The 24,058-nt window shown below is 38.5% G+C and overlaps 1 long non-coding RNA gene across 1 annotated transcript; it reads left to right on the forward strand.

Annotated features, from left to right (window-relative positions):
- The first annotated feature begins 1,635 nt into the window (after positions 1-1,635).
- On the forward strand, positions 1,636-15,592 carry LOC134738488 (uncharacterized). The gene is made up of 3 exons (XR_010124219.1): positions 1,636-2,153; positions 5,541-5,630; positions 15,434-15,592. It is a non-coding gene; the product is annotated as an uncharacterized LOC134738488 (long non-coding RNA).
- The last annotated feature ends 8,466 nt before the right edge of the window (positions 15,593-24,058 follow it).

Raw genomic sequence — 24,058 nt, forward strand, 5'->3', positions numbered from 1 at the left:
AATGTGGTATAATCAACAAGCCACCAAGTGCTTATTAAATTTTTCTCCTTTTTCCCACTTATTCATAAATTTTAAAAATAACAGTTATCTTTCCCATTACAAAGGCAACATTCACAGATATTTGAGAAAATTATATTGTTAAATGCATCATAAATATTCATAGATTATGCTTACCCATCCTTATATTCCAGTACCAGCTGGGCAGATATGGTCTGAGTTTTCTTTTTAAACAGGGAATGTAAAATATCAACAATATTCCTATTTATTACAGAATTTACAATGCATGTCACTCTGACCCATTTTTTACATAGTAACTAAAAAGAGCTGAGTGATTATCACAGATAAGCATGATCTTTCTGGGAGGTTTATTATTTTGACTCATCCTTGAGAAAGGTTTTTCAAAGACCAGTCTGCAAGAGATGGGGATAGTCTCATTTCTAAAGTATTTACTAGAGCCAATAATAAAAGAGCACTTGCATTCCAAGACTAATTTATCCAAGCCATGTGAAATTTCCAAGTCTTGCAGACCAGGACACAGGCTGTCTCAAATTGAGGGAAGAGGGCTTTCAGGAGCCTGCTGGTCAGTGCTGTGAGGGAAAGGAGGCGAGAGACAGGGATAAAGGTCACAAGTGGACATCAGGAAGGACTAAAGCACTTGAGGTTTGTGCTCTCTCAGCAGAAGGGGCTCATGATGTGGATACAGTGTGGACTATGGTCAAATGATAGGATCTGAGGAAGGTCATAATCGTAGCAATTGCTCAATAAATATTTGCCCAGATTTTGGAGTGAGCCATACAGGAAAATAGGACATGGGATTTGGACGGGAGGGTGGGGACAAGCCTTTCGGTATCCAGAACTGATAGGAAGCTTCACACAAAGGGAGCACCTGATATGTAACAGTTCATCCAGGCCAGTTCACCCTGTCATGTCCCTAGATTTGCACAGTTCTTGATAAGGGAGACCAGCTTCTCATGAGATGCTTGCTGGGGATGTGTGGGGGTTATCCTCAGCTCTAAAGTTGCTACTTCAACTAATGTGAAATACCTATTTATACTTCTCAACTTGTTTTTGTAAGGATGGAAATAATGTAAAATGGTTTTTGTACTTTACAGTCTTTTTCAGTCAAAAATAAGCACGATTTGACTGAAAATAAATGGGATAGTCTAAGCTTTAACTGAAGAAGATATAAGTTGGCTTTCTTAACTTTATTGCCTCATTTTCTGAACCCCTGTTTTTTTGGATGCAGAACTTTCCAGAGTATTGATTTTTAATTTTTTGATCTCTCTCATTTTCTCTTCTCTCTTCCTCCCTCTTTCTCTTCTTCTCTCCCTTTCTCCCTCTCTTTCCCTTTTTCTCTAAAATAAAAAAAAATTGGAGAGTTTCTTTACCTTTTTTTTCCTACCTTTCTGTTGAGATGATAATATTTTTGATTTCCAGGAGGTTTTAGTGTTCTCTGATTTATTTTTTATAGAGCTTTGCTGTCATTTCATAAATGTAAGAGCTTCTCCTAACTCTGCGTATTGTTCAAAGTTTTCTTCTGCTTCTGCTTCTGCTTTATCTGAGTTTCTTCTCTTTCTCTTTTTTTTTTTTTTTTTTTTTTGCAGTGTTTGTTTTTGTCTCGTGTTTGAGGCTTTCTTGAGGAGATTATTTAGTATGCAGAATTTCATTTAGTCCTACCAGGTTTTATTTATTTATTTTATTATTTTTATTTATTTATTTTTTGAGATGGAGTCTCGCTCTGTTGCCCAGGCTGGAGTGCAGTGGCGAGATCTCGGCTCACTGCAAGCTCTGCCTTCCGGGTTCATGCCATTCTCCTGCCTCAGCCTCCCAAGTAGCTGGGACTACAGGTGCCTGCCACCACACCCAGCTAATATTTTTGTATTTTTAGTAGAGACGGGATTTCACCGTGGCCTACCCTGCCTCATTTTTGAGGCACCCTACCCTGCCTCATTTTTGCTTGAAGCAAGAGGTCACAGATTGTCCCTAAGGCTTCTTCCCAGGAACCTTCTCCTCCAAACTTCTTCTAACCACTGCCTTCTCCCATTCACAGGAAACAGGGGTTGTTATTCCCTCACTTACACCAGATGCCTCATTCCCATCTGCACCATGGGACCAGTTCCTGCCCTGTAAAGGCGTTTAAAGAACCTCCCCAGGTGAGACTGTCTCAGGTCACATGGTGCTCTGCTGGGGGCTTGACCTTACTTATCTGTGACAAGATGTCACCTGTGATTTATTCCTTGATAAAAAGGGAAGCAGGAGCCCTAAATGATTTTCTGGATGACTGCTAACACTTTTCTCTTATCTGAGTTGGTCATCTACCTCTTCCCAAGGATGAGATACACATCAGTATCATCAGAGGCTTTCAGCTTAGGACTCCTTTTGTGACATGGCCCTTTCTGAAGTTAATGATGGGCCTCCCGTGCTTCATGTCCTGTGAGAAATAGTGTCGTCTCCACAAATTACTTCACCCCATATTATTTGTTTGGGCCCCTATAGTTTTCAGCTTAAAAAAAATTCTAAATGCTTTATCCTCAGCATAACATAATAACAGTTACATGGGCTGGGCACGGTGGCTCATGCCTGTAATCCTAGCACTTTGGGGGCCGAGATGGGTGGATCACGAGGTCAGGAGATCAGGACCATCCTGGCCAACATGGTGAAACCCCGTCTCTACTAAAAATACAAAAATTCGTTGGGTGTGGTTGTGCGTGCCTGTAATGCCAGCTACTCGGGAGGCTGAGGCACGAGAATCGCTTGAACCCAAGAGGCAGAGGTCGCAGTGAGCCGAGATCATGCCACTACACTCCAGTCTGGCGACAGAGCAAGACTCCGTCTCAAAAACAAACAAACAAACAAAAAAACAACAGTTATGTGAAATCAGATTTCCAAGGTTTTATGTAGAAGCAGTCCATGGAGTTACCTTCACCCTAATGCGTTCACTCCATTCACACTAATGGAATCTATCCAGAGTGAAGTAGCCATTTCCATAATATGAAAAAATGTATGTGTTCAATGGACAATAAGAAATATAAATTTATAATATTGGTAGTGCAACACTGCTATTTATAGTAGATAGGATAGAAACACTTCAGTAACTAAAGCATTTAGTAGAATTATCTTCAATTTTGTTGTTGTTGTCGTCATAATGTATTTGCTAACATGTCCTAGAAATAGCATCTTTCATTTGGAAGGTGTACTTTATAAATATACATTGATCAATACGTGCTTTTATTATACTTTATCCCAAATATTGTGACATGTTCCTCTTAGGGAAGGTCATTGCTACTTTTCCCGCTAACACTCCTCCTGTCGAAAATTGCAATTTAATATTTAATTGCTCTTCACTCTCATTTAGTATAAATCTTCTGTATTCATTTGAAGTCTCATGAGGTTGAATGTTATCTTGCTATTCAGCGGTGTGCCATCACTTCACCTTATAGGTATTTGTGAAGATTTTATTCACATGATGCTCTCAAGCTTGGAGTTGAAATACTACGATTCATTCAATAGATGAGGATATTAGGGTCCATTGAACAGATGCATAGAAATCAGTCACCATTTCACCCGAAGTTGCATCCAAATACTTAGTTTTATTAAATGCATCTCTACTGCTTAGAATATCCAGTTTTGCCTTACAGTAAAATTGAGTAGGCTGACCACCTACTAGTAACACATTTGTAAACATACCAGAGGAAAAAAGCCTACTTTTACTTACATAGCAAATACCTTCTCTTAAAAAGAGGTAACTTTTTAAAGATTGTGTCCAAATTGGAGAACTTACCTGAGAATAACAAAAAAGTACAAGACCAATACTGCCTTTTTCTTTCACCCTTAGCCATACGGAGGACAAGCTGGCTTTAGCACAGCTATGGCACAGACTGCAGACTGCATGAGAAAAGAAACGATGGGGCCACCAACAGTGTGGAAGAGAAGGAGCACTATAGTGAGCAGGAGCTTGGACACATGAAGACTCCAATGAGATTCTTAAACTCTATGTGTCTGGCAAACGCTAGCAGTGAAGAGATGTTAAGTTCATATATCTTCTTGAAGAAAAGCAACATCCTAAGATCTCAATAAACAAAAAAATCCTTCATTTGGTTCAGAAGATCCTAGAGAAGTTAGCTCAAGATGCTGACTAAAATCTTAAAGATGTTCTCTGGTAGAACATGTTTTTTTTGTTTGTTTTTAAGAATCACAAAGTCAGTCCAGTTCCTCGCACATTGCAAACCTCTAAGAGATCCCTTTGCGCCCTCTAAGTCCTGCAGTTTGGATTACTGACAGCATCTCCTATAATCAATACAGCATAATTGGATTATTACCAAAGGCAAAATAATATATTTGCTGTTTTTTAGTTTTTAAAAGCTAATATATTAAAAATACGAGTTTAATCATCTTTACCATCTAGGTAATAAAATACATATGTGCCCCCACACATGTTTAAATAGCCAATATCATAATTAATATTTTTTCCAGAAATAAAATTCTTAAATCTTTATACAAAGTTTTGAACATAAAAATAGTTTGTATCCCTAGCTATTATTTTCTTAACTTCTGTTTTCATTTAGAAATATTTGCTTTTGACCACAGTCTTCTTCACTAAACATTTTTCATCTTTGTCCTCCTTTGATTTGAAACCCATAGCTAATATAATTTCTTAGTTCTCTTTGCTTGATGCAGTTTTTAAAAGGTCTATTTATTTTGAGTCAGCTTACAATGTCTTAAAAATAAGCAAAGAAAGAAAAAATGAGGGAGTAGAGGGGAGGAAGAAACAAAAAAATAATCAGTTATGAACTGTTGACTTTTTCTATGCTTTGTTTAAATGTCTAATCTTAAAGGGGGTATGGTGGAATCCTGCTCTTTGAACCAGCCATTAGGAGGTGCTCACAGTTTAAAACAAACTCTTCAGACCTTTAAGACTTGTCTAGTTTTTCTGTTCTGTAGAACTTATCTTTAATTTTAGAAATTTTCTTTCACTTGAACATACCACTTGTAAAAATTGTCTAGCTGACAGCTCTGGGAACCAAAGTCATCCAATTAGTCCAAAAAACAAATGTTTTATGGCATCTATCACCACAGAACACCAATAGGCCCTCAGACAACCACATCAGGTTAAAAGAAAAACATGTATTTGAGAAGGAAAGCCTTCTTGGCTATTTTGCAAAATGGTTGATATTAACTGGTGTAAGGCAGTGGTCTTCAGGAAATGTTTCCAAGGGCTATATCTAATTTTGTAAAGTAAAAGGGCATATTGGTATTCTGAAATATGCCTACAGGGTAGAGTGTACTTTCTTTTCTTTCATTTATTTTTTTTTGAGATGCAGTCTTGCTCTGTCACCAAGGCTGGAGTGCAGTGGCGCGATCTCGGCTCACTGCAACCTTCACCTCCCAGGTTCAAGTGATTCTCCTGCCTCAGGCATCCTGAGTAGCTGAGATTACAGGCTCGTGTCACCACACCCCACTCTCACAGCTATTTATTATAGACACATTCACACCGTTTTCATTTTTGTTTTACCATTATTGCTTTTTATTTGCTATAACAGACCCAGACTGGCAACTTGACAAGCCTTTGGCACAAGTGTGGACATGTTTGGAGCAAAGAAGGCTGAAGGACAAATATGCGCCATCTTTTGGTGGGTTTTCATTGGCCCCTAAAGCACTGTTTGGAGGAGAGTAAACAATGTTAGCCTACTTATTTATAATAGAAGTTATTGTTAAGGGGTTATAGGTGTTTGTACAAATAGTACAAGTATGAAATGCTATGCGTGAATTACTTAACTGATTTAATATGGCTTCCATAATCTTGTGTCATTTATCAAGTTCAGTGTGACAATCAAATATTGAGATTAAATTTTAATTTAAAATTTTCCATGTTAAAGGAAAGCAATGCACAAAATTTCAAAATTATATGCCTGAGAAAACAGGAAGCAAACTTTATTTTATTTTATTTTATTTTATTTATTTATTTTTTGAGACGGAGTCTTGCTCTGTCGCCCAGGCTGGAGTGCAGTGGTGCAATCTTGGCTCACTGCAACCTCTGCCGCCCAGGTTCAAACGATTCTCCTGCCTCAGCCTCTCGAGTAGCTGGGACTACAGGCATGTGCCACCACGCTCAGCTAATGTTTTTGTATTTTTAGTAGAGACGGGGTTTTACCATGTTGATCAGATTGGTTGCAAACTCCTGACCTTAAATGATCCACCCACCTCGGCCTCCCAAAGTGCTGGGATTACAGCTTGAGCTGCTGCACCTGGCCTAACTTTAAAACAATTATTATTACTTGGAATCAACTCCTAGCAAATGGGAACACTTATCTTATTTCTTTTCATTTCTTTGGCACCCAACTCATAATGTCTTAAGTCCAAGCATTTGCCAGGACTTAAGAGAGGCGTTAGGCGTGCACTGCATAATGTTGATGATGACACCTACTGGCAGCACAGGATTTTGCACCCTAGTTCCATAAGACACTGAAGCCCTTTGTTACCTATCTAAAATAAAGATATTTGAAATCTGTACTTTTATATTATGAATTAAGTTAAATTTCACTAGAAAAGTCTTATTGGAATATGATTATCAGTTCATATAAGCTAAATTATGCTGTGCCGAAAAAACTCCCTAAAACTCTGACAAAGATTTCATTCTTACACACACTACCTGTCAATCTCAGATTATTAATAATGAAAGATGTGAAGTGAAGATTGAATGTCAAATCAACCCCACCGTTAATTACTAGCAAAGAGTCCCAAGGAAAATCAGTGAATATTTCTCCCCTTAGCCATTGATTTGTGATGTGGTCATGTATTAAAGTCTCTATTTTGGAACACCTTTTTCTGTCATGGATCAGTCTTTCTGTATTTGCATCACTTCCAAGCTATTTTAATTGTTACAGCTTCATGATGCATTTACTGTATGAGAAGACTTTCACTTACTTCCTCTTTTTCCTCTTACTGATATGTTTTTCAAAAAATTTTGTAATTCTTACCTGATTATTCTTCCAGGAAAAGTTTAGTATTATTTTGTTAAATTACCACAAATGACATTTGATTTTATTTAAATGGCATGAAACTACAAATTAATTCTATAATAATTAATAACATATTGAGTCTTCTCATCCAAGTATTTTATATCTCTCCAACATATTTGTAATTTTATTCATATTAAATGTGTTTTTATAAAAATTTATCCTTGGAATGTTATATTTTGTTATAACCCCTAAGAGTTTTTTACACAATTTTATTTTCACATTTGCTATAGTATCTGCATATGAGTATGCTACTGCTTTTGTATTTTCCTCTTGTAAAAAATAAAATAATTGTATGCATTTTCCATGGGATGACATTTTGCATTTTCTCTAAATGAGTTACTATTTTTCGTCTTGTATTTATATCTGTTAGTTCTGTATGTCTTAAAACATTGGCTAAAACCTTCTAGTAAGAATGTTAGAGGCTGGGCATGGTGGCTTGAGCCTGTAATCCCAGCACTTTGGGAGGCTGAGGTGGGTGGATTCCTTGAGGTCAGGAGATCGAGACCAGCCTGGCAAACATGGTGAAACCCCATCTCAACTAAAAATACAAAAATTAGCGCGGTGCACGCCTGTAATCCCAGCTACTTGGGAGGCTGAGGCAGAAGAATTGCTTGAACCTAGGAAGCAGAGGTTGCACTGAGCCAAGATCGTGCCACTGCTTGGGTGACAGAGTGAGAACCCATCTCAAAAAAAACAACAACAAAAAAATGTTAAATGCTATTATTGCTTTTTCTAGACTTAATGGTAGGGTCTCATGGGTTTTATCTTTAGGAATTTTTAAAATCATGTTGAGTTTAAATAATTATGAATAAATATTTTAATTATCAATAATAAATGTTTTAATTATTAATAACTTGATTATTAATAATAATTTAATCATGTTGATTCTGCACCTACTGGTATTTCCCAAAATTGTGACTGTTGAATTTTATCTGATGGCTTTATTTCAAAAATTATGATCATGTTTTCTTAATTAACCTAATAATTTAAGGTATTATAATAATAAACTATATAATATTGATTATTTCTGCATTCCTGAAATATATCCTACTTGATGAATATAAATGTTTAAAATCACAAATGAAATCTTACAAATAGAGCTTAGCACTATATAAAAAAATCATTTGGAAATGAGTTGGCATTTTTAAAAAATTGATATCCTTGGAAGAATTTGTTATTTTATCTATTTCTAAAAGCACTGTTAATTGTGTTTATCGCATATTTTTATTTCATATTTGCTAATAATGTTATTAGACATTTGCTTTTATTCTATTTTTTTAAATACTTGGCAATTTAAGCAATTTCCTATTAACTAATTTTGTTATCTAATTCTTCTTTTAATCCATGTTGGTCTTATTTTCTTTTTCTAAAACTTAGTATGTTTGCATTCTTTAAAACGTATAAAAAAAATTTGTACTTATGAATTAACTTTTATGCACCAATTTTGCTTTGATGGTTTTGTTTATTTTTATCTCTTCGTTAGTCTAATAGTCACTTTAACAGGTTTGTTTTCATTCTCAAGTGGTAAAGTCTTGTTTCCAGTAACAGAAAAATTTATATTTTACATTCAATTGTTGTCAGTTAATATGGTGTATGATTTCAGTTTATTTGGATTACTGACTGTTTTGGGTCTGGTACCAATTTTCATTCATGCTTCTTGCATATTTTACATGAAGGAAGTTACTGGTTATGTCAAGAACTATGACAGATTGAGATTTTACCCTACTTAACAAGTTAGTTTTCATGGTTGTATGGAAGACAAACAATACATTGTCAGAGACAATGTATTTTATTATTCACAGTAATAGCAGTAGCTAGAGTATCATCAATCATTTTTGTGTCAGTTCCCCATGTCCCAATTCACACAGGATGGGTGAAGAGGGCCAGATGACACCAACACACAGAATGGATGCATTACAAGAGAGGAATCCTAAACTTAGGGCATCTGATTCTTTTATAAAAGGCAGTAGGCATGCCTCCCTTTTTTCCTGGAAGGAGATATCTTCATTGTGCTGGGCTGCAAGCATGTCTGACCTTTGCTTTGGAGGGAGACACTGTCTCCATCTTCCTGGACTATAAGCAAACCAGCTGTTTGCTCCAGAGGGACACATTATCTCTTTACTGCAAGGTGATTTTCTATACAAACATCCTAGAAAATACATTCTGGAACAAAGGCATCTATTGGCTGTATTTGCAAGATGTGCAGAATGCAAGACACCCATGGATAATTTTCTCCTGAGATATGAGTAGAGGATAAATTTTTATCTATATTAGTTCTACCTTGATCAAATTCTTCAAAATTATTTTTGTCAACTCAGTATAGACATAGATATAAAAACAGAGATGTTTGCCATGTGTAACTATCTCTTTATCTCTGTCTCTATCTAGCTATCTCTCTAGATACAGAGAATGTTGCTATGTTTAACAGTATATATAGATGATAGACAGATGATAGATAAATGATAAGGTTATAGGTTTAAAATATTATTCCCTATGTTCTTAATAATTTTATGTATTTTAAAGTCCCATTTGTGTAAATTTTCACATCTGTTTATTGTTATTTAAATCTGTTTCTTAAAAATAATAAATTATTGGATTATTTTCATTCAATCTGATACATTTCACTTTTTTTTTTTTTTTGAGACGGAGTCTCGCTTTGTTGCCCAGGCTGGAGTAGAGTGGTGTGATCTTGGCTCACTGCGACCTTCGCCTCCTGAGTTCAAGCGATTCTGCCTCAGCCTCCCAAGTAACTGGGACTACAGACACACACCACCACACCCAGCTAATTTTTGTATTTTTAGTAGAGGTGGGATTTCACCATATTGATCAGGCTGGTCTGGAACTCCTGACCTCATGATCCACCCGACTCGGCTTCCTAAAGTGCTGGGATTACAGGCATGAGCCACCACGCCCAGCCCATTTCACCTTTTTAATAGAAGAGTATGAACTATATTCACTAATTATGTTGGCCTGACATATCATTTTTTTTTTTTTTTTTGAGACAGGGTCTCATTCTGTTGCCCAGGCTGAAGTGCAGTGGCAGGATCACTGCTCACTGCAGCCTTGACCTCCCAGGCTTGAGCAATCCTCCCACCTCAGCCTCCTGAGTAGCTGGGACTACAAGTGGGCACCAACATGCCTGGCTAATTTTTGTATTCTTTGTATAGACAGGGTTTTGCCATGATGCCGAAGCTAGGCTTGAACTCCTTGGCTCAATCTATTCACCCACCTCAGCATCTCAAAGTGCTGGGATTACAGCCATGAGCCACCGTACCCAGACTGTTGTCTGCTTTTTTGTTTCCTCACCATTTGGCCTCTCTTCCGTAGGCTGTTTTGTTTACTTTGTCTTCTCATTACTTCAGAACACAGACATCCAGTGTTTAATTCTGTGTGTGGTTATCTCATAATTATTAAGATATATTCATAACTATTTGTTTATTAATCAAAATAGCAATAAGAAGACTCTTGTTTATTAATTGTACTTCCTTTACCATATCTTTCTCAGTCTTCAATAATTAATGTGGTTACATAAACTTTGTCATTAATACATCTATACATATTTCTCTTTTCAAGAAATTGGAGTTTTTAAGTGGTTGCATTTGTATTACCCTAATAATGCCAATTATTTTGAGTTTTCAGCATTAGTTTTATTCTCTGTAGTCATTGTTTGCAGTGGCTGTAGGAACGCTACTGTCACAAGTTGAAGGCCAAGAGAATTGTTCCTAAATTCTCGTTTCTTTGTGCTTTAGAGCTAAGGTAGAAGTGAATCAGAATTCCACTAAATGTGGGCAGCCAGCCAAAGGGAGTAAAATTAACCCCTCCATACACAGTAGGCAGAATGATGAGGAAAAAGGGCTGAGTGCAGTGGCTCACGCCTGTAATCCCAGCACTTTGGGAGGCTGAGGTCAGTGGATCACTTGAGGTCAAGTGTTCGAGACCAGCCTGGCCAACATGGTGAAACCCCATCTCTACTAAAAATACAAAAATTAGCCAGGTGTTGTGGCACATGCCTGTAATCACAGCTACTCAGGAGGCTGAGGCAGGAGAATAGGAGAATCCCTTGAGCCTGGGAGGTGGAGGTTGCAGTGAGCTGAGATTGTACCACTGCACTCCGCACTCCAGCCTGGGCGACAGAGTGAGACTCCCTCTCAAAAAAAAAAAAAAAAAGAATGATGAAGAAAAAGAATGGCTAAAAGGCTCTCTTTCTGTTGCCCAGGCTGAAGTTCAGTGGCAGGATCACTGCTCACTGTGGGCTTGACCTCCCAGGCTCTGCAAATGTGAAATTCATGACATACTTCCAAGAATCGTAGGAATAAGCTTTTCTTTTCCCCTTATCCAAAGCTTCTATTGGGAGCGGTGTATGTTTCTATTCCCTGTTCCCTTCTTTTCCCCTCTCCTACTTCCTTGAATCTCCAGTACTGTTTTACCCACCGCAGGCCTCAAGCTTTACAGTCTAACAAATGTAGTTTTTAAAGTAACCCAAAATGCATGAGGATGCTTATCTAAGTCTTCATGGGCTGCCAGAGCAAAATATCATTGACTGGGTGACTTAAACAACAGAAATTTCTTTTCTCACAGTTCTGAAGGCTAGAAGTCTGAGAATGGGGTGCCAGCACGATGGAGTTCTGGTGGGGGCCCTCCTGCTGGCTTACAGATGGCGACCTTTCTTCTGTGTGCTTCCATGGCCTTATCATGATATATTGGTGTAGATCTCTGTCTCTTCTTATAAAGTTAAAATTCTATTGGATTAGGACTCCACCCTTATGACCTAATTTACGCATACTTACCCCCTAAAAACACTGTCTCCAAATACAGTCACATAGGGATTTAGGCTTCAGCGTGGGAATTTTGGAGGCATACATTGCAGTGCTATAACCCTTGAGGACTTCATTCATACTATAACCTAGGCCGAAAAGCCCTTCCCACTTTTCCTTAAATAGACAACTTGCCTTCATCTGTCAAGACTAGTTGAAGGGTCATCCCTACCAGGAAGCCTTGATTGAATCCTTAGGTGAAGCTACAAGCTCTGGAGCTACATGGCACCTTCCTGCCTGTGAAGAGCTTTCCCTCATCTGTTAGTGTTTGACTACCTCTATTTACCCTAAGTTCTTCGAGAGCAGAGCTGGTTTCTTACTTACTTTGAGACTCTTAGTGCCTTGGGCAGTAACTGGCTCAGAATAAGCCTATGACCAATGTTGGATAAACTTAAAGCACAGAAATTAGACCATCCATGTTGAATGAGGCTCCTGGAAATCTTAGGCAGACAGGAGGAGGAATGGTTGTTGAGGTGGGAGGGAGTGGTAGTGGGGCGGGGCAGAGCCCTGAGTCTTTGGTGCCAGAGATCTGGATCTTATTGCAAGACCACTAGGGCTTTTGGGGCCACTGGCAGGGGACCCACAAGTTTGCACCAGTTGATTTCAGCCGAAGCCTTTTTCAGAAATGCACATTTTGTGAATTAGTAAAAATTTGCCACAAAGGGAACTCATTTGCCATCTGACATCTGGGAAATTCTGCTACATAGCTAACTTGCACAGAAGACATATACTTCATAATGTGGTAGAAATCAGTATAGCAAAATTGTCAGGGGTCTTTAGGGAGTAATACTAATCTCCCCATGCAGTCTTTTTTCATAAAATCTCTTTGCAGTAAAGACAAGACCTCGTGGTGGTAAGCATGTCCTTTAAAGATTAAATGAGGATCAGTGACCCTTGAATTTGGTTAGAAAATAATAATATATTTTTAAGTCTAATATGATCAAAAAGATTTGATGTGCCCTTTAAGAACATAAAGATGGAAAAATTGCCACCAACCTAATTATTTCCACCATTGTTTAGCCTGCTATTCACATACATCAGAGGAAAGGGGAAAGTTTTGAGGGTCAAATCTTTGAGCCAGACTCTTTTCTCTCTTTCAAGAACATTCTGAACCCAAACTACATGCTCTTTTCTGATCATGACCTTTGATCAACAGATTTTCACAAGATGCTAAACATTTAGGGTGAAGTGAAACATTCTTACATTCACTTAACAGAAATGCTTTTTTAGTTGGTGTGCAGAGATTTATTTTTGAAATCTGGACTGCTTGCTTTTTTTTGAACTGCTTGCTTATTTCCCCATTAGAGGCTCATGGTATTGTTCCATTGAGCACCACCTTCTCTGCCTTGTCTGGAGTGCATTCCTGCTTTCCTGGCTCCTGCTGAGGCCTCCCTGGAAAGCTCTCCTCACCTGTCCCACGTTTCCACCAATTCTGTGGTCACCAGATCTCTTCCCCAGTGTTGTGAGTCTAACAGTGGAGTTGTGGTATGTCAGGAGGCACAGCACTAGCATCCTAAGTTCCTGCTCTGCCTTCTGCACATTCTTTTTTTTTTTTTTTTTTGAGACAGAGTCTTGCTCTGTTGCCCAGGCTGGAGTGCAGTGGTGCGATCTCCGCTCACTGCAAGCTTTGCCTCCGGGGTTCACGCCATTCTCCTGCCTCAGCCTCCCGAGTAGCTGGGAACTACAGGCACCCGCCACCACACCCGGCTAATTTTTTGTATTTTTAGTAGAGGCGGAGTTTCACCATGTTAGCCAGGATGGTCTCGATCTCTTGACCTCGTGATCCACCTGTCTCGGCCTCCCGAAATGCTGGGATTACAGGTGTGAGCCACTGCATCTGGCCCCTTCTGCACACTCTTACTTTGTGATTTCCCTTACCTAATCCTTTCCAGCTCCATTTCTGAGCAATGTAAGGCTAAAAACAGCCAAGCTTTTTCTCGCCAGAAGAGTCTGAAGAAGGTTTTATCTTACAACGGCCTGCTAGATTTTGTTTTGTTTGTTTTCTTTGAGGGCTTGAGACCCAGTACTGTGGCTCATGCCTGTAATTCCAGCACTTTGGGAGGCTCAAGCAGGAGGATCGCTTGAGCCAAGAATTCAAGGCCAGCCTGGGCAACATAGCAAGAAAAAAAAAGAAGAAGACTTGAAGACTTAGGTAGTTTTCATGTAAATTATCACAATCTTTTTAGAATACAGACAGTCCCTGGTTCAGGATAGTTTGACTTAGATGTTTCTTGACTTTACAATGGTGCAAAAGTGATATGCATTTAGTAGAAACCATACTTCCAATATCCACACAATCATCCTGTTTTTCACTTTCAGTAGAGTATTTAATAAATTACATAAAGCATTCAATGTTATTTTATAATAAATTAGCTTTGTGTTAGATGATTTCACCCAACCACTCACTAATGTAAGTGTTCTGAACACTTTTAAGGTAGGCTAGGATAAGTTATGATGTTCAATAGGTTAGATGTATTAAATGCATTTTTGACTTACAATATTTTCTACTTAGAATGGGTTTATTGGGATGTAACCCCATCATAAGTCAAGGAGCATCTGTATACTTTTGTACTTTTATATTTCCCTTTACTTCTATAAATACCTCAATTTGCTTTTTCAAGACAATTAAAGAAAATAACTAGGAAAGGGAAAGAAGTATTTGTCTACCTTATAAGGACATTTTTATTAAATCAATCTATTAGTCTAAGACTTATTAAATAATCCTGTGTATGGTGTAATTTATAATTAACAAGATTAAATGAGTTTTTCTAGAACTGGTGAATCTACTGAATGTGGTGATTGCTGCTTTTAAATTTAAGTAAATTATTTTGCTGTAGTATTTTTTTTTCTTAAAGCAGAAATAATAAATATAAAGGCCTTTGGGTCAGATGCTGCTCTGACTCAGACAGCAATTTATGCTACACAATGATATGGTTTTAGTTGACATAGAAGAGTTATAATTTTGCTTTGGTTTTGCAAATAAAAAGCCACCAATTTCTCTAGAAGTTCTTGTCACAATATTAGTTACATGTTACTATTTTCTTAAAACCCATCAGAGAAACAATTTTAATTTTTTTTTAAATGGAGGATTAACAAAAAGATTCAGGCCCAGGCAACTGTTCTTTTCTATAATGCTATAGTAATGACAAAAGTCTAGAGTATTTAGAAATATTTAAAACTATGAATGGATGCCTTGGAAAAATTGCCTTCATTGACAACTGAGTTAATTATAGTAGTTCTGTTACTCAAAGCTCTATTATTTGGCTGTAAAAATCATTGTAGGTTAAAAATTGACTCACATTAGCTTCTCTATAGGTATAGTATTTTACATACTTTAAAAAAGACTTGATTCTTTTCAAACCCAATGATATAAATACTCAAAAATAATATGTACACTCAAAATAGTTATTCTGTGACATGAAATCTGAGTTGTTTATATTTTAGATATTGTAATATTTTTATTTCAAATTTTAAAAAACAACTCAGTAGAATTAGGTGCCCATAATAGAAATATATTAGGTAAGCATAGTTGAATGTGCATTTCATAAATTTTATTTTAAAAGAATCCTGGCTAATCTGTGTCTTTCGTTTTCTATGCAGCTCTCTGGGAGACCAGAATGTGGCTATCATGGAGCCCTTCGATTTTAACAGAGATCCTTTCTCTATAACTAATTCAACGCATGGCTATATGGGTAATTTTGAACAAGTGGATCTTTCTCCAACCTGAAAGGCTGCCAGGACAAAGAGGGAGTGAGAAAAACAGGGTTTCAAAAGGAGTCATAGAGAACCACAAAATAATCACGAAGCACTTCTGTATTGCCACAATCTCCTTACAGAAGTGCATTGAGAGGTGGTGATATGGAACAGAGAGGACACATCATTGCAATAAAATACTCTATAATACCTGGGAAAAGAGTTGGAAATGATTTTGTCATCAAACAGAACACCAAAACTGTAGGAAGTATGACTATGTCTGCTGGTGAGGAATATTTAAAGAATTATTATAGCTCCCCTCATTATGTTTCAGATATTCACATCACAGTGAAATATGAAATATTAGAAATATAAGACTAGAAATATAAAGTAGAAACTGTCATTTCAACTTTTATGTATCACATTTAATGAAAAAAGTCTTTCAGCCAAATATTACATTATACAAGTGCATAAATTATGATTAGTTGCTGTGAATTTAGATATGACTATTTTATTGAATCCAATGTGTCAGAATAAATTATTAAAGAGGGCTCAATCTTTCAGGCCTGTGAAATCCTCATGAATGGAATACATTCTGAGTCATAGCATAGTATTAACACTGCAGTAAGTGGAAGGAAGTTTTGATTTTGCAAATGGCAATAGAAATCCTTTCATAGAACCCATAAAAATGAAAACAATGTCAATGAATTAAAACAGTTTAAAATATGTACTGTATCTGTTAAATTTCAGTTAAAAAGAAAACAAAACAAGTAATAACTGAGAATATGGCAAGGGGCGATTCCTGGGAGTAAAGTCGAAACCTTATTTATAACAAGGCCAGGTGAGACACAGGGTAACTTGGTTCTGAGTCCAGATATTTGATCTGATGTTGCTTAAATATTCCTTGTCAAAGAGAAAATTGATGCTAGATCCTGGAGCCTGGCTGAGCCCACAAATGGGGATCCAGTGGGGATACATTGCCAAAAGATGGAATTCTATAACAAAAGTTCTACAGTTTTAATATGTGTCTCCTTATGATGTCAGTTAGGCTGAGTGTAAGGGAAGTAAGTGATATGTTAGAAATAAGATTTAATACAAGAGGCAAGACCAGGTCAGGGATGGTTTGGAATTCATTCATTCATTTTCAAGCACTGTGCATGTGCATGAAAATGTGAATTTTAAAGAATTATCTACACGTGAAGTTGAAAAGAGACACCTATTGAAAGAACCCAAAGAGGACAATCTTGTTAGAAGGACTTTTTATGAGAATTTTTTAGTAGTAGAATGATTTTGGTGATTAGAATCAGGGAGTACACTCAGGAAACTGTTGCAGTGTTTCCAATTCAGGTGTGGCATGATAATATCTTGAAATTTTAACTGTGTTTGCTTTTCTACACGTACTTCTACTTCATCTTCCTCTATTCAGTCAGAGGTTTTAAGGAAAATTAGGATGACTAAGTCAGGATTGCAAAGAACGGTCAATGTTAAGTTTTTGAGATGTAAAACAGATTTTGAAACTTGTTAAAGAGTCAATAGTCTTGCAAGTTAAGGGGGTTTTAATGACAAGCATGGTCATTCTTAGAGAAAAAAATGATTTGTACAAAAAAGCAGGGGTCTTTTCAAACATGGTAGGTTTAGAAGTCTATGTGTAGGCCAGGTGTGGTGGCTCACGCCTATAATTTCAGCACTTTGGGAGACCGAGGCAGGTGGATCACTTGAGTTCAGGAGTTCGAGACCAGCCTGATTAACATGGTGAAACCACATCTCTACTAAAAATACAAAAATCAGCTGGGCATGGTGGCAGGCACCTGTAATCCCACATACTATGGAGGCTGAGGCAGGTGAATCACTTGAACTCGGGAGGCAGAGGTGGCAGTGAGCTGAGGTCGTGCCACTGTACTCCAGCCTGGGTGACAGAGCAAGAACTCCATCTCAAAAAAAAAGTCTATGTGTAATAAGTAATGGTTCAGGGGCCTGAAAACTTGACCTACCACCCTGGTCCACTCCTAAGATGAATTTCTGGTAAGTAAAGATGACTGAAACTCCATGTAGTTGGGGGGAATTGAGAGAAAAGATGCATTACCCAGGTTCTAGTCAATAGTAGAAAGAATCCAAGCCTTTAGGGAAACTGTGTTGGCCATGGAACGTAGGCAGTAAAGTCGAAGTGGCTAGAAAAGAGCATCCAGAGTACCTCAAGCTCTGAGCAGGCACAAGAGGGTGGGAAACCAGGCACTGTGGTCAGGCTAACGAGGGAGCAGGATGACCACAGAGATGGCTGGTGAGCAGGAGAAGACATTCCAGCCATGGACAGGATGTGTTGGGAGCCACAAAACCAAAGCTCAGCAATGCCAGTACATCTCCTCAGAAACCAAGGTGGGTGGATGCTGATGCCTTCAGACCAGTGCTTCTCAAAGGCATAATCACCTGGAGGCCTTGTTAAAGCACAGGTGACTGGGCCCCTCAGCCAGAGTTTCTGATTCAGTGGGTCTGGGGTGGAGCCTGAGGATTTGCATTTCTAACAATTTCTTGGGCAGTTCTGACATTGTTGGCCAAGGACCTCACTTTGAAAAGCACTGTCCTAGACCAAATAGTTTAAGATGGTACCCACACCCTGCTTGCCACCCTTCTGCACACATACCCAGAACTTAAATGGCCCCTGGAGAGAAGTGAGAGAGGATGAGAAAACACATCCTGATAGCCTGAGAAGTCACCCAAAATAGACTGTGTTTACACCCAAAAGTACTAAGTAATCACCAGTTTGAGTGAGGGAACCTCGACTGCCACAAAAATTTACCAATAGCAGAAATTAGGGCTTGAGGGCTAAATTCTGTCCAGTTGAAGAGAAAGAAATTGACCAGGTGCACACCTAAGTCTTATTTATTACTATGAAAATTAGTATCCAGTCTGTACTAAATTTAGTACAGTTTGTACTCAATATTAGAACAAATGCTGAACTAAATTTTAAATACAAGTTTCGGACTCCAGGAAAGGAAACATCCTTAAAGGATGTTTTTGTGCTCTGTTACACTAAATCTTTCTTCTAAATAGTTTGCACTTTTTAGTTTTTTGTAGAGACAGGGTCCTGCTGTGTTGCTCAGACTGGTTTCGAACTTCTGGCCTCAAGAGATCCTCCCACCTTAGCCTCTCAAAGTGCTGGGATTACAGACGTGAGCCAATGCACCTGGCAGCGTTGTGCTTTTTATCCTGCCTAGAAGTAAGATGTTTCTATAGCCCCAGCACCACCATCATACTACTCATCCTCTGGGCCTCTTCAAAGAACAGAGAAAACAGGAGCTATGTCTGAGTAGATAGCCCTTCTGAGAACTATGAGAAGGCAGAACATCTGTGTGCTTGGAACACTACTCCCGCATTCCCAGTTCTCCATCTGGGCCCCTGCATGAACAGACTTAGTGCCCCTTTTATGATTCGCTCAGGGGCCTCACGCACCCACAGCAAATAACAATGTTCAGTCTCCAGTGAAGTGGGATTCTCTCTTTTCAAGGGTCCAGTGTAAAAAGTAAGAGCCTGTCAGATGGCATCTTTACTTAGACAGCTGGTAGGGTTTGGCTCTTCAATTTTGCACTGGTTTGGCCCAAAATTGAATTGTGCATCTTTGCTTTTTGCATTTTCCCTATGCTGACAAGATCTATGTCAGTAATTTATAACTCTCACCAAAGCTGAGTGCACATTTATGAGATTTAGCTGAAATGAATCTATTATGTGTTATCTAATGTCCCCACATCTTTCAGCCTCTTGAAGTCAACTGTTTCTTTGATACATGAGCCTCCATTCCAAGTAACTGATGGAAGACCAATGACTTCCTCACTATTCTAGGGATTCTTCAGTGGGTGCAGACTATATATGCCTAATACGTGGTATTGTCCACACTTCGTACTCTGAACTCCAAATCATGGCCCCCACACACATGTTATTGTTTTATCTGTGCACTACCATTACCATTCTGTACTCCTCACGCTTCATCCAAAGCACAGACAGAACATCTTGTAGACATTTTTAAAACCACCATTAACCCATTCAATTTATCCATTTGTTTTCCTATTGAGCACTAATATGTGGCAGCTGAAGTTTTACAAAACAGCACTGAAAAAAATCAGTTTAGTTTACTGTTGTTATTTCTACAGTGTATGGAGGTTTTCTAAAATGTAGGGGGCTAATGAACTAGGGTTGCAGCCGGAAGCAATAAGCCACTTGCTCCTGCCTATCAGTATCAGATGTCATGATTTCTAAGCCATGGGGATTCCCTTCATGGGAACTGCCTTTCTTCTGAGGGCCTAGCTTTGTGCCTTGGGATTGACTCCTGCTCTCACTGTCTCTATTGAGGTCTTTCTCTGGCATCTCTTTCCTCCAAGTCGAGGGACTTTTCTACAACTTTTCTCCCTTGTGCTACCAAAATAAAATGGAAAATTGATTTTCAAGGACCAGAATAATTTAGCTTACTTTGTTTCCCTTAGTACTCAGCACCTTATGTTTCATATCGAAAAGTCCCATTTCAGTGTTTTCTCAAACAAAAGAGACACATGTCTTGGATAGGATTCATCAGATATTAAAAGAAACCTATGCAGACCATCATCCATTTTGGAAAATGAAATCTGCCACAGTCATCAATGCAGCGGATCAGCAAAATATCCTATGAGATGGCTAAATAATCAATGCCTGTGGATTAGATTATGACAGAGGGGCAGACAGTTGACCCAGTCCTGAGGTGAAGTAAAGTGAAGATATACTGTTGTCCTCATAAGGGGAAATCAAAGATCTTTACTGTATTGGTTTTTTCCTAATAGCATATAGAAAAAGCATTTGCCTGACCAATATCTTTTTTTTTTTTTTTTTGAGACAAAGTTTTGCTCTTGTTGCCCAGGCTGGAGTGCAATGGCACAATCTCAGCTCACCACAACCTCCGCCTCCTGGATTCAAGCGATTCTCCTGCCTCAGCCCCCTGAGTAGCTGGGATTACAGGCATGTGCCACCACGCCCGGCTAATTTTGTATTTTTAGTAGAGACAGGGTTTCTCCATGTTGGTCAGGCTGGTCTCAAACTCCCAACCTCAGGTGAACCTCCCACCTCGGCCTCCCAAAGTGATGAGATTACAGGTGTGAGCCACTGAGCCTGGCCTCTGATCAATATCTATATAACAGACCTCAGTGATATGTTGACCAGTTTCAAAAAAAGAGACCAAATCTGCAAAGTGGCTGCAATTAGAGTTACTTCCTGATTATGTTTGTAATAATCCACCATCTTTATTTAAGGCCATCTATTCTCAGCCTGGTTAAATAATTAGTTAAATGTGGATATGAGAAGAATCTTACATCTGCACACCTCTAGTCTTTTTTTGGTGGCACTAATTTGTGTCATTCCCAATTCAGTTCACTATTTGAAGGAAAAAGGCAGTTCAAAGGGCTAAGAAGCATCCCTTCCTAATATCTCATGGGTTTAAGAACTAACATGGGTATTCTGGCATCAGCAGAGTGTGTTTTTGCCCAGTGTGTACATTCAAAAAGTGAGGAAATCACCTCATTTTATAAAATGCACAGTTACCCTGGTCAATGACCTCAGGTTCCTTTGCAGAATCTCTAGGGTCATTTAGAATTTATTATTTTGGCAAAGACACAAGGCACTTCCTCAAAGGAACCTAGCATACTTTTCGTTCCAGGGCTCTGAATCTGGAGATTAGTAAGAGGCCATAATTCTTTATTGTCCCAAAACTCTAACAATGAGACCTATGATGTTTTAAATTATGAAAACCAAGTAGCTAATAGGCAGCAGTTCCTTTCAGTACAGGGGATGCTATGATCTATTAGCCATCACCAATGACTCCTGAGGCATAAGCCATTTTGATCCCTGCTTTAACCTGCTGCCCACACTGGGAATGATGCCCACCTTGTTTCTGGCTTTCACACTAAAGTACAGTCACTTGGTTTCTGCCACTTTCCATGACCCCATTATCCTCACTGAATTCTGAAAGCCCATTTCAATGGGGGTAACTACCTGTAGTTGACCTTGGCCACCTCAGTGTTATTTTCTAGTGCTTTGGTGAAGGGAGGTCCTCTGGGCCTTCCCAGATAACATAGTGAGGGGATGTAAAGCAGGTCACACATGATACATCAACACTAGACTTCTGTCTTTTTTCGTGTACCTTCCTCTACATTATTTCCTGGAAGTTCTGACACCTCAATTTTATTTAGCCTTGACCATCATGGAGTCCAGGTTTCAGTCTACCGAACACCTAATCTGGTGAGCCGCAAGCATACACTCAAGTATCATACATTTTGAATCCAGAATATCTGAAAATTGCAATTACATTAATAAATGTGGCTTAACACAAGCCTCTCTTTTTTTCTCCCTGGTCTAGGTCCCTAAAATCCCTTCCTACCATTCCTTGCCAAGTTTCTGTCAATATAAATTAGCAAAACCTTTCAATTCTTTCTATGTGTAAACTCTCTCTTCCCAAGTCTGCCTTTGTACCCATCCTCCTGTAATTTGATTCTAGGAATGGGTCTGGAAGCAAGACAAGGTGATGGGGCAAATCTTGTGGAGAATCAGTAACACCAAGGAAGGTAAATGCCTGAAGTATGGCCCTTACAGCTGCTTCAGATGGATTAGGAAAGGTTTCTTCTACTTACAAGGAGGTTCAGTGAAATTTGGAGGTTCAGATCCATCAGGATCCACCCAGAAGTCTCCACTCTTTCTCAACAAATGCCTCAACTTTTACATGAGATACCAAGTTTTGTAATTCTGCAATATGAAGCATCAGACTTTGAGTCTAGTTTTCAAATACATTGGTCTCATATTTAGCTATGAAAGTAAGGTACATTTTAGGACGCTCTTTTGCTTTCTTATCATGTCTTGAGCTCAACATTTAGAATCCTGAGCTCTTTAAGCTGTCTTTATTAGAAAGAAGTGGTGCAGTTAGAAATAGTCTACCTCAAAGTCCTCGTGGTTATTTATGATAGAATGTTTTAAAATAGCAGCCTCTTTATTTCCCAAATCCTTGTCTTTAATAGGTCCTTTAAATAATAATTGTATTAAATTATGTATTTACGTTAATAATTAAATATTTTAAACAAAAATCTTTGAACATCACAGATATACGGATATTCCATTCTTTACTGGTACCGATATTAATCTTTTATCTCTAATCTTTTTTTTTTTTTTTGAGATGGAGTCTTTCTCTGTCGCCCAGGCTGGAGTGCAATGGCATGATCTCAGCTCACTGTAACCTCCACCTCCCAAGTTCAAGCAATTCTCCTCCCTCAGCCTCCCAAGTAGCTGGGATTACAGGCACCCGCCATCGTGCCCAGCTAATTTTTGTATTTTTAGTACAGATGGGGTTTCACCATATTGGCCAGGCTGCAGGCTGGCCTCGAACTCCTGACCTCAGGTGACACACCTGCCTTGGCCTCCCAAAGTGCTGGGATTACAGGTGGGAGCCACCGTGCCCCGCCATCTCTAATTTTAACTAAGCAGATAAGCTACCCCAGATCCTCCTCATTTTCAAAAACTGTTTCTTAGGACCACATTTAGTGCCAAATACTTTCTCAGAAAATCCTACCTGGATAAGCACAACTGCTTATCAGACAGGAGATGACTTAATAGAAGGTATTAGATTCTTTCTTCATTTCTAGAATGCCTGGAGAAGCAAAGGTCATTCATTGACGATCTCTGTTAACTCTTAAATTTACCACTATCTTACTGAGGGGTAGGAAATTTCTTTTTTCTTTTATCTTATTTTAAGTTCATAGGTACATGTGCAGGTTTGTTAAACTTGTGTCATGGGCATGTGCTGTACAGATTATTTCATCACCCAGGTATTAAGCCCAGTACCCACTGGTTATTTTTTCCTGATCCTCTCTCTCTTCCCACTCTCCACCCTCTGATAAGCCCCAGTGTCTGTTGTTCTCCTTTCTGTGTCCATGTGTTCTCATCATTTAGTGCCCACTTATAAGTGAGAACATGTTGCATTTGATTTTCTATTCCTGTTTGCTAAAGATGATAGCCTCCAGTTCCATCCTTGTTCTTGCAGATGACATGATCTCGTTCTTTTTTATGGATGCATAGAATTCTATGGTGTATATGTATCACATTTTCTTTATCCAGTCTGCCATTGATGGGCATTTAGGTTGATTCCATGTCTTTGCTATTCTGAATAGTGGTCCAATGAACATATGTGTGCATGTGTCTTTATGATAGAATGATATATCTCTCTGGATATATACCCCGTAATGAGATTGCTAGGTTGAATGGTAGTTAATGTTTTAAAGTCTTTGAGGAATTGCCACAATGTTTTCCACAACGGTTGAACTAATTTACACTCCCACCAACAGTGTGTAAGTGTTCCCTTTTCTCTGCAACCTCACCAGCATCTGTTATTTTTTGACTTTTTAGTAATAGCCAATAATAGCCATTCTGACAGGTGTGAGATGGTATCTCATCGTCGTTTTGATTGGCATTTCTCTAATGATCAGTGATGTTGAGCTTCTTTTCATGTGCTTACTGACTACATGTGTGTCTTCT

The sequence above is a fragment of the Pongo pygmaeus genome, chromosome 17, assembly GCF_028885625.2.
Source record: "Pongo pygmaeus isolate AG05252 chromosome 17, NHGRI_mPonPyg2-v2.0_pri, whole genome shotgun sequence".
In the NCBI taxonomy this organism is placed as follows: Eukaryota; Metazoa; Chordata; class Mammalia; order Primates; family Hominidae; genus Pongo; species Pongo pygmaeus.